At 46.9% G+C, this 10,310-nt stretch overlaps 1 protein-coding gene across 3 annotated transcripts in view; it reads left to right on the top strand.

The window, feature by feature from the left end:
* The window catches only part of LOC133490627 (ceramide transfer protein-like), a 45,330-nt gene that overhangs the window by 11,887 nt on the left and 23,133 nt on the right, over positions 1–10,310 (top strand). For all 3 annotated transcript variants that reach the window (XR_009792255.1, XM_061800929.1, XM_061800930.1), the window contains exons 2-3: positions 4,387–4,508; positions 9,408–9,628. The gene's annotated coding sequence lies outside the window, so the exon portion shown is untranslated. The remainder of the gene's footprint in view (positions 1–4,386; positions 4,509–9,407; positions 9,629–10,310) is intronic.

The raw sequence follows: 10,310 nt of genomic DNA, 5'->3' as shown, positions 1-10,310 counted from the left end.
CACTGCAGCCTCATGCTGACCCGATATCTTGGGCTTCAGGAGCTTTTTTGAAACTATGGTGGGGAAAAAATGGCTGTCCGGTGGATGCCAACAACTGGACACAGGACTAGCCTAACCCTAACCCCAAGAGAACGAGATAAAGCGACCTCAGGCAGCTCAGGATTCAGGAGCAAATCAGAATTAGCAATATTTCTGCTCCAAAGATAAGTTTATCTCCTCTTTTGGCCGCCATAATTTTCTTACATTGTATGTTATCCGTCCATTTTCTACCGCTTTTCCGGGTCTTGTTGCGGGTGAAGTCTTTTCAGCAGGGATACCCAGACTTCCCTTTCACCAGCCACTTTTTCAAGCTCTCCCGGAGGGATCCCGAAGAGTTCCCAAGCCAGCCGAGAGACAGTCTCTCCAGGAGGTCCTGGGTCGTCCCCGAGATCTCTTTCCGGTGGGACACTCCCGGAACACCTCACCAGAGAGGCGTCCGGGAGGCATCCGGATCAGATGCCCCAGTCACCTCATCTGGCTCCTCTCAATGCCGAGGAGTCGCAGCTCGACGCTGAGCCCCTCCGGGATGACCGATCTTCTGACCCTTTCTTTAAGGGAGAGCCCGGACACCCTGCGGAGGAAACTAATTTCGGCCACTTGTATCCAGGATCTTGTTCTTTCAGTCACGACCCAGAGTTCGTGCCCATAGGTGAGGGTAGGTACGTAGACCGCCTGGTACATCGAGAATCTTTACTACAACAGACCGATACAAAGGCCGCATCGCTGCAGACGCTTTACCGATCTGTCTATCGTGGTATGTTATGTACAGTTCACGTTTCTGGCAGAGACTCAATAGGAGGCAGGATTAATGAAATTTCTCTTAGTGTGGTGATGGGGGGAACCCTTAAGTTTTGCTCAATTGAACTCAATCGATGGTGTGCACACTAGACTCCTAGTATAGTTGGCATCCAAGCATACACTCGGATAAATAGTGTGTTAAAAGTGTTGCAGCTGCACGTACATCTACAGGATATGAAATCCATCTTTTCGACATTAGCGCTAACGCTTTAGCGCTGCGTCTGTATCGGGCACACCCCCGGGTGCGGAGGGCTGCAGAAGCCGGCTCGAGCGCCCAAAACGGAGCGTGGCAGGTTTGATGTATGGCGCCGCCGCTCACCTTTTGCTCAGCTCTGTGAGATAAAACATCAGTCGGGATCAGTCATTTGAACGCGGGGGTGGGGGTGGGAGGACGCCGCGGGGCTCGCGGGGAAGGCGCCCGAGAGAGTTTGGTGCAATGCATCAGCGAAATGAGGCGGGAAATGGCTCGTAACTAACTTTTTCTTCGCCGCGTCCGCTTTGATGAGGAGGCGGCTGACCCTGACTGTGGTTGCACTCGTCAAGGCTCAGAATGCAGTGACTGCCCTTTTAAATAAATGCCTTCTGGCCGCTCGGTTTTCTTAACGCCGCAAACGCTTCGGAGCGGCTCCTGAAGATGGCGTGCGATGTGGCTCATATGGGTTAAAAACAAACATTTTTTAATCAGTGTTAAAGCTGGTTTTTGTATCTGGTGAACCTCGCCCCATCATTGCTTACAAACCTTTTTGGGAATCAGTAAAGTTCCCGCAAGGGAGTAAAGAATTTTCCCGACTGGTTGATACCGCCACATTCATTAATCACTGACGAGCGGACGTAGACACGTGCTGTCCTTCTACGTTGACGGAACTCTGGCAAAAAAAACCCCTGAAACGCTTGCCGTATTCCATGCCGATTCGGCGAGCGTCGGCGTGTGACGTCCATGTCAACGATGTGGGAATGTGGCGCCCTGCGGGCTTGCTGCGGCGTCCGCAGATGGCTGCAGTGAGCATTAGCTAATGCGCATCATGCGAACCAAATTCACACACCAAAGCTCTCCGGTGCAGATGCTGCGAAATACAGCGCACAACTTTGGTTTGGAATATACTGTTTCTCATCTTATGCTCCATGCTCACAAATATGTGACGGCAGATGATTTAACGATTGGAGCAAAGTTGGTGTAACCCTTCTTGGAAACTGAAAAGCCTTTTCCAAACCTTTTCAGCCAAGCACCCCCTTTTCAACAACCTTCTCCCCATTTTGGTTCAGCCCCACACGGCCTTTAGCATCCCAACAGACTTGGTACACACCATTTTCACCAGCAAACAGCCCTAAAAATAAATCCAAATAAAGCCTTTCCTAAAACACACCGCTTTCGCCATCTCAAGAGATTTGGCGGACCCCCGCTCACCTGGAAAAACAGAGTCTATATTCAAACGGAACGTTTTTTTTTTTCAGTATTCCAAGCTCCTTAAGCCGTGCAGCCCACTTCACATGCTGGCAGACATGGCGAGCCCCCTAAAGCCCCTTTAAAAACCTTTTCTGGGCAGGGGTTGCAAATTTGCAACAGGTTTAATATAATTGAAGATTTCAAGTCCAGAGTGTCATTTTCTGAAAGTATCAGATTTTTCTCTCTGGAATATTTTACTTGGTCCAGAAAGAGTTAAAGGTGATCACACAAAAGTGATCAAAACTCCAAAAGTCGCCACCCCGATCTAGGCAAGTACTAACTTTTAATCTTACGCACGACCAAATGTGAGAATCCCTTTTCGATTCTATCTATAGGTGGGAAAAGTACTCTTACTGTGTATATCAATTGAAGTGCAGATACGCCGTAAAGGTGCTATATGGGGATCTGGCATCAGGTGCTAAACCTTTTAAGAACCCAATCAAGATCTCAAGACAACCGCGATTGACTACCTCTCTCTATTTAACGTTTTGCTTTTATTTTTAAATGTAGGGAGTAAACAAGAAAAATCCCTCGAATGCAGAAACTGAAAGAATCTACGTACTTACTACTACTTTTTACTTCCTGCCACAGGATTAGGGTGGCCAGAGCTCCACCAGAAATCCTCCGAACTGACTTTGGAGTCCTCCGGCCGCACAGCCCGTGGCTCAGCCCAAGCGGATGGCGGTGGTGGCATCAATCAACACACCAGCCGTTTGACGCGCGTTAACGTCCCGTAATTAGATTTTTGTGGGGTGCCCCGCTCAGTGAGCATCCATCCGACAACCCCCCAACCCCACCCCCTTCCGCTCCCACCCCATGCCGCCACCCTCGGGTTCGCTCACGCTGCAGCGCTTTCCTGAGTAATGGCTGCATGTGTTCCACCCCCCCCCTCCCTTATTACACACACTCTCCGCAGCCTCACTCCTCCGGTTGCCTCAGTGCCGGATTCACCGCTACGTGCCGTAACTTTTTTGAGCTACGCTGGAAGAGTCGTGCGAATAATTTTTTTTCCCCAACTTTTCCGCCAACCGTAGCCGCACTTGGAGAAAAAGCGCATTTTGAAGCATTTGACATAAACAATTTGCAAGGAGGATTAAAAAAAATAATAATAATAAAACAAACCACTCACCATCCTTGAGAGTTAGCGGCAGCGACGCGCGAGACTACGCGAGCTCCGCACTGGTTCCAATTGAGATGCCCGCCGCTCGATGCTGCAGTCCGACGAGAGCGAGAGAGGCTGGCGGAGGTTGGAAAGCGTGAGCGCAGGCAGGAGGGGGAGGGAGGGGGGCGTTGGTGGTGGTGGTGGTGGGTGGGTGAGGTAGGAGGAGCTGCACAGAGGTTGTACAGACTGAAAGAATCAATAAGATATACAACAACTGGGCGAGAGAGTCGGCGGAGTACAAACAGGCAGTCGGTGGGGGCATAGGGGGGAGGTTGCGATGGGACCCGGCGGAGGAAGTTCATTCGGGGAAGACTGCAGCGTCAAACATCACGGATCATCTCGTGGGCACCGTGGTCAACGAGCGATCAGGACGTTTGCCTCACAGTTATGATTTATGGGTTGGAGTCTCGGCTACGGCGCTCCATTGTGGAGTTTGCTTGTTCTAACCGTGATCGCGTGGGTTTTCCGAGGGTACTTCGGAATCTTCCTACATTCCCAAAACATGTATGTTAGGTTCACAAATGACACCCGAATGTGGAGCACCTTCGAGAATAAAATTTTGTTTAATGATGTTTCTGGAGTTCTGAACAACATTTAACACATCCAGTGTTATCACCCTGAACACTGACGTACCGCAGGGCTATGTCCTCAGCCCCTTGCCGTTCACCATGTATGACCCGTAACTGTACAAAGGCGACGCAGCCGTTGTGGGTCTCATTAAAGTAAATGAACTGACCTACAGGGATGATGTGAAGCATCTGCTAGACCGGTACAAGGTAGGCAATCTGATGAGCAATCTTGACAAAAACAAGAGACCATTGTTGACTTTCGGAAATCTCTCGTCACGCATGAAGTCATTCAAACTACTTTATTCATTTGATACTGTTCGCTGAGGCGCAGAAATTTCCTTTAATAAGTGCAGTGACCGTGTTTGTTTTCACAGAAGTGGATGCCGACCAGAATCCATATCCGCCTGTACGTGGCTCTCTTAAGAATGGACAACATACATATGTGCAACGCAAGCTGGATCGCGCTATGTGAGCACCACACCAAGTCAGCATGAACGTGAGCGAGCAAACTTGAGCTGAGTCAGGAAATTAGACAACAGAGATTGAGTCCTGTTTGTATGATTTATCCTGCCCATCTAATAAAAGATAAACATACCTCAAAATATTTTTCTTATAAAACATCCATCCATCCATTATCTACTGCTTTTCTGGGTCAGGTCACGGGGGAAGTAGCTTTAGCAGGGATACCCAGAATTCCCTTTTCCCAGCCACTTCTTCCAGCTCTTCCGGAGGGATCCCGAGGCGTTCCCAAGCCAGCTGAGAGACATAGTCTCTCTACCGTGTCCTGGGTCGTCCTCTGGGTCTCTTTCCGGTGGGATATGCCCAGAACATTACCACCGTCAGTGGTGGGGAGGTGCTCAAGCTGCGGTCCTGTACAGTTTGACCGCGAAACGCCAGCATCTGGTGTAGTAAATTGTTGCCGGACAGTGATACAGCCGGGGAGAACTGAGTGACCGTTTTTGGGAAATTTGAAAATTGACCTCGGACCGAACTTCCCGAGTATCCCAGGAAATTGTCTTGGTTGTTGTTGTAGCCAGGGAATCGCCTCGATCAGTCGACTTCTAGTTCCAGGAATGCAGCCAGTTCCTTCGGGCGTTTCCACAGGTCCATTACGGTCAGCGTAGCTGCGCAGTTGAAGGTGTGCTGTGTATCCCCAGGGCCCTGTCCGCATTTCGGGCAGAGGTTGACGATAGTATTGTCGACACGAGCCATTTAGTCATTGAGCATGCGGCTTCGTCCTGAGTGGAGTTGCGACAGTTTGGATCTTGTGGCCCACGGAAGATCGGATTCAGTTTTGTCCATCTCGGGGGTTGGGTAACTGACTTGTAGCTGGCCACCGGGTCTTCAACCGCAATTCGATGGAGCCTACGTAGCCCGTCTCGGTAGGCTTGTTCCTTGAACACCGTCTCGCTGGGGATGTTTTCGTCCATTTCTTGACGGTATTTGCGGACATCGTAGTCACGAAGGAGGCGCGGTTGAGGTGGTTCTTTGGACACCTGATGGCACGGGTCCACAGGTAGATACTGCCTGGCGAGTAGTTCGTTGTGTTGCTTCACCCGTAGGGTTTTGGTCTCACCATGCAGGTCTGCAGGGAAATGTCTTGGTACTCAGCTGGACCATTGCAATGCAGATGTCTGCCGGGTGAAAAGAACGACTACCCCTACTCCCTCTCCAAACCTCAAGAAAGGCCAAGATGTTCATAATAGCCCCGCGAAGGGCTATTGTATCCACTGAATAAGCAATAGACCCTCGAGACCTCGTCATCTTCTCCAGAAATAAACCACATCTCAAGCAGCCAGGAAGGAAGGAGGACATCCCAATTGCTCTTCACAGCGAAAAAAAAAAAAAAAACATTTGCATTTCAATCCACCAGATGTCACGGAATGGTGTGTTAGGTCCAGTAAGCGACTCATTAAGTCGCGCCGCTAACAGGAGTGATGAGTAAAGGCGTTTAAACCGTTTTCTGCTCTGGTTTCTGTGCTTTTACGCATCAGAAGAGTCCTCATTTGGAGTCGTCATTAAGACAGAATGGTGATACTGCTGACTCAGCATACGGTCGTGTCTCAAGGCCTGTAAAAAAAAAAAAAAAAAGCCTGCCGGTGTCCAGATACTGCCGTGTGGAGTGGTGTTAAGTTATGAGACAGATAGCATTGAGAATAGCCCGGCGGGTTAACACGAGGTTAATTACATTTCTTAAACACAGAACGAGGGGGAGGCAGTGGTTGAAAGAGGCTTGGCGAGCAGGAACAGTTAAAAAAAAAAAAAAAATGGACGAATTAAAATGGTTTAGGAGCTCCGAGGTCCACGAGCAGCAGGAAGTGCGCTTTCAAATTACTTCCCATAGTTGTCGATGAATCGGCGTGAGAAAATGGAAGGATGGGATGGAGAGAGTCGTGGCGGTCGGAAAACGTGCGAGAATATGTTTTAAAAAAAAAAATCACGTTTATTTTAAGATCTATTATTTTCACCAATTAAAAAACAGTTCCCAGGTGACTCTGTTCAATGCAGTCAGTTTTGTATACAAATATATGTGGGAATGGGGACGGGGACCACAAAAATATTTAACAAATACATAAATGGTCAACAAAAATTAAATTAGAAAAATACAAAAATACTTCTAAGTAAAAAAAAAATTGATTTGAGCTTTGCAACACAACCTTAAAATCACACACTAAGCTGTTTTTTTCAATGATTTTTTTCTCTATTTTCATTTTTATTTACAAATGACATCCATACAAAGTGTTTTGTTTTTTGCTCCTTGCAGCGCCGACGAGGAAAAAGAGCAACGCAACTTCCCGTCGCTAACCGCACGCTAGCGCGCCGACATCTGCGCACGAGTGGGCACCCGCGTTGACAGGCGTCGGGCGCGAGAAGGCGTCGTGAGGGCGCAAGCTAATTCGGAGCGGCGTGTGCGGGGGCGCGGCGCCACGGCGATATATAGCCTTCCCCGGGCTGGCGCTTTTCACTCGATTTGATCCGCCGCGTTGCTCTGCGGGCGGACTGGCAAAACCGCAAGGTGTTGAACACGTCGGTGGGAATGCACGAGCAGGCCAAAGCAATGAAAGAGAGTGCGCGTCTTTTATAGCACAGGTGTCAAACTCCAGGCCCGGGGGCCAGATGCGGCCTTCCACATGATTTTATGCGGCCCGTGAAGGCAAATCATGTGTGTCAATTTCCATGATTTTTGTTAAATCTGGACCAAAATTTCCAATTGTCATATCATAAATGATGACGATGAAATATTGCAAGCATTTTTATGTTACCAAATGTCAACAATAGTTGAAAAACCCATTACCCTTGATATATGATTCCAAAACTAGTAGATAAATTTAATGTGCAAACATGGTGGGTCAATTAAAGATTTTCACGGTTTCAGTCATAATGCCCCTCTGATAGAAACCGTTACTCCAATGTGGCCCGCGATAGAAAAGAGTTTGACACCCCTGTTTTATATTGACCAGGATGTCTCGGAGGGATTGTTGCAGTGCACAATGGTGTATTTCAGGGCAGCGTTTTATAAAAACTGTGAATGCTGTTGCAAGTTGGTCATTGCGTTGGGTGGCCAACAGAGCGCACCTGCTTATAAGCCTCAGAAAGCGTTTAACGCTACCGCCTCGCTAACGCTACCGCAGATTAGTCATTGCGTTTGGTATAATAAATTACAGTTTTTCACATGCTTTCAATCCTGCGGTTTATGCGGCGATGCGGCGCTAGCGTTAGTGCGGCGCTTCAATTAGCGCACCTGGTTATGAGCCATAAGCTAGTGTTAGCGCCGCGCTAGCGTTTCTGTGTACCGAGGCTTATAACCAGGTGCGCTCTGGAGGCTGGGAATTATGGTAAGTGGTTTTCAAGTTAAAAGCAGAAATTTGACTCCCAGATGCCCTTTTTGTAATCATGGGCCCGAAGAAACTGAGTGCTACGATGCATGTACTGTAATTTTTATTCTGCGCTAGTGCACAGCCGGGACATTGTGTTAACACTTGTTGTGTGTGGGTGGTTGCTATGTTTTGCCTCCCTCTCACCATCAAACACCAGCGCAAGAGACGAAATGCGATACAGGAAATAGTTGTCTTAATTCAGCGGTTTTGTCACCACACTTCTGAAAGAAAGCGATGAGCGAACAGGATTGGCAAATGAAAAGGTACATTCGTGGATGCAGAAGCAACACAGCTAATACGTACTAAAAAGAAAAAAATACCCATAATTTACACGTATTTTATCAAAATATAGCAAGCTATGTGCCTAAAACAATTGAGATTTAAAAAAAAAAGCAAAAAATTTGGATAAATAATATATAAAAGCATGCGAATATAATAATATAAAAACAAAAATGCACTCAAAATACAAATTCTAAATAAAATTTTCACAAAATGGGAAAATATTAACAAAAACTTATAGGATGACAAATAAATGAATTAGAAAATAATACATACAAAGAGAAATACCCAAAATAGATGCATATTAGTACAAAAATAAAAACGAAAACGAGCAAAGCAAAGTTAAAAATTTTTTAATTAAATTTGACCGAAAAAATTACTTTGGAAAATATTTAAAAACACGTGAAGATAAAAATTGTAAAACTTGAGAAAATACACCAAAAAAAAACCCCCAAACAAAAACAATTGTAAAAATGAAAATTTAACAAATATACAACAAAATATTGGAGCAAAAATACATAAAAATATTGTAGAAAATATAGAATCAATGAGTTGTTAGAAAGAACCACTTATGTCTATGCTTGCTTTAAGAAAGTAAATGTTTGGGCGTTTCTGTCTGTTAAATTCAAAGTCCATTGGTACAGGCACCGTTAATTCATGGTCTCAGTGTATTTGGCATATTTTTTCAAAAGAATTTAAAAAAACAAACAAAAAAAAAAAAAGCAAAGATGTATTTATACGACAACACAAGGAGAGAAATATCACCGTCACCTGGGCTGACTGCTTGGATGGCACCACAACACATGCATCCATTGACCGAGTCGCATCGTCGTCTTTGCAATCTTGTTATTCCGGACATTAGCGATGACTACACTTCTAAAAGGCGAGACCGACCATCTGGAAATGTTATCACGGTTTATCGGCACATCATTTCATCGCTCGCACACACACACAGGAGTGTCGAAGGTGGCGCAACGCCGCGCCGCTTAATTTGTCATCTCTCATTAAGATGGAAGCTAATAGACGGCCAACGTGACAGTGACGTTAATTGCTTCCCCTCCTTGTCAGGCGCAGGTTGCGAGGAGTGAGGACGACGAGTCTCGCCCACAAATAACCATCACTCATCTAATTGTTGCCCGTCAGCGACGCAATCTCGTTTTTTCTTTCTTTTTTTTTCCGTTGCTGTCGTTGTCGAAGCATCACAAACAAGGAAGTTTCTTTCCTTTTTGTTCCATCAGCTCTTCTTTCGTGCGCCGAGAGGCCCGTTTCCGTGGAGCGATGGAGGGAAGCGGCGGCGATTCCTGCAAGGCACTTTTCACTCCGCGCAACTCCTCCCCCCTCCTCCCCCTCACGCCAGGGAGGCGTCATGCGTGACTCACAGCTGGGAATTCCTCTGGGTGGCGACGGCGGATGATGCGACGGGCCCCGTCTTCGCATCGGCGCTCGCCTACGAATGGAGGTGACAGCTCGCCGAGTGTGCGTTTTGGTGCAACGTTAGCTTTCGGCTCGTCCGCTTGTAGTTTGAAGCCGTACAACGCCGAGAGCCGCGTCTAATATTTGTTATATATATTTGTTATCACAATTAAGCACAGGCGCCAAATATACCACACAGTACCACGTTTTGGTTTGAGATGGTATTTTAAACGTGCTTCAGTGAAAAAAGATTTCAGTTCGTTGCCCCGCATTTTGGTCTCCAAGTTTGTTTTTTTAAATTTTTCATATTTTCACAATCCTAAAGGTCTCACATTGTCTAAATAGAACAATAGAACTAAATAAACAAGGCGCAGCATTGCGCACGGCGCCTTACGACGTGCCGCACCTTACGGCCTATAAGCCGCAACTTTTTTCACACGCTTTCAACCCTGCAGTTTATGCGGTGATGCGGCTAATTTGTGCATTTTTTTTCTAACGGCCGCAAGGGGGCACTTGAGCGGAAACGGTAAGAGTGAGACCGAATATATGTGCCGAGGAAGTGACTTTTACCGGTCCAGCCCTGTAAGCGCGTGTTACTGCCGTGTCTCAGTGAATTTTACCGGTATGTTTTTTTTTAACCAGCCCTGTTAGTGCGGCGCTAGCGTTAGCATTAGCGCTGCGGCTTTAGCGTCAAGCTGTCTGTGTACCGTCTTTCTTTGGAAATATCT

Source organism: Syngnathoides biaculeatus, chromosome 17, assembly GCF_019802595.1.
Source record: "Syngnathoides biaculeatus isolate LvHL_M chromosome 17, ASM1980259v1, whole genome shotgun sequence".
NCBI classification, from domain to species: Eukaryota; Metazoa; Chordata; class Actinopteri; order Syngnathiformes; family Syngnathidae; genus Syngnathoides; species Syngnathoides biaculeatus.
Note: the sequence above shows the minus strand (reverse complement) of the source record. Positions and strands in the feature narration are given on the sequence as shown.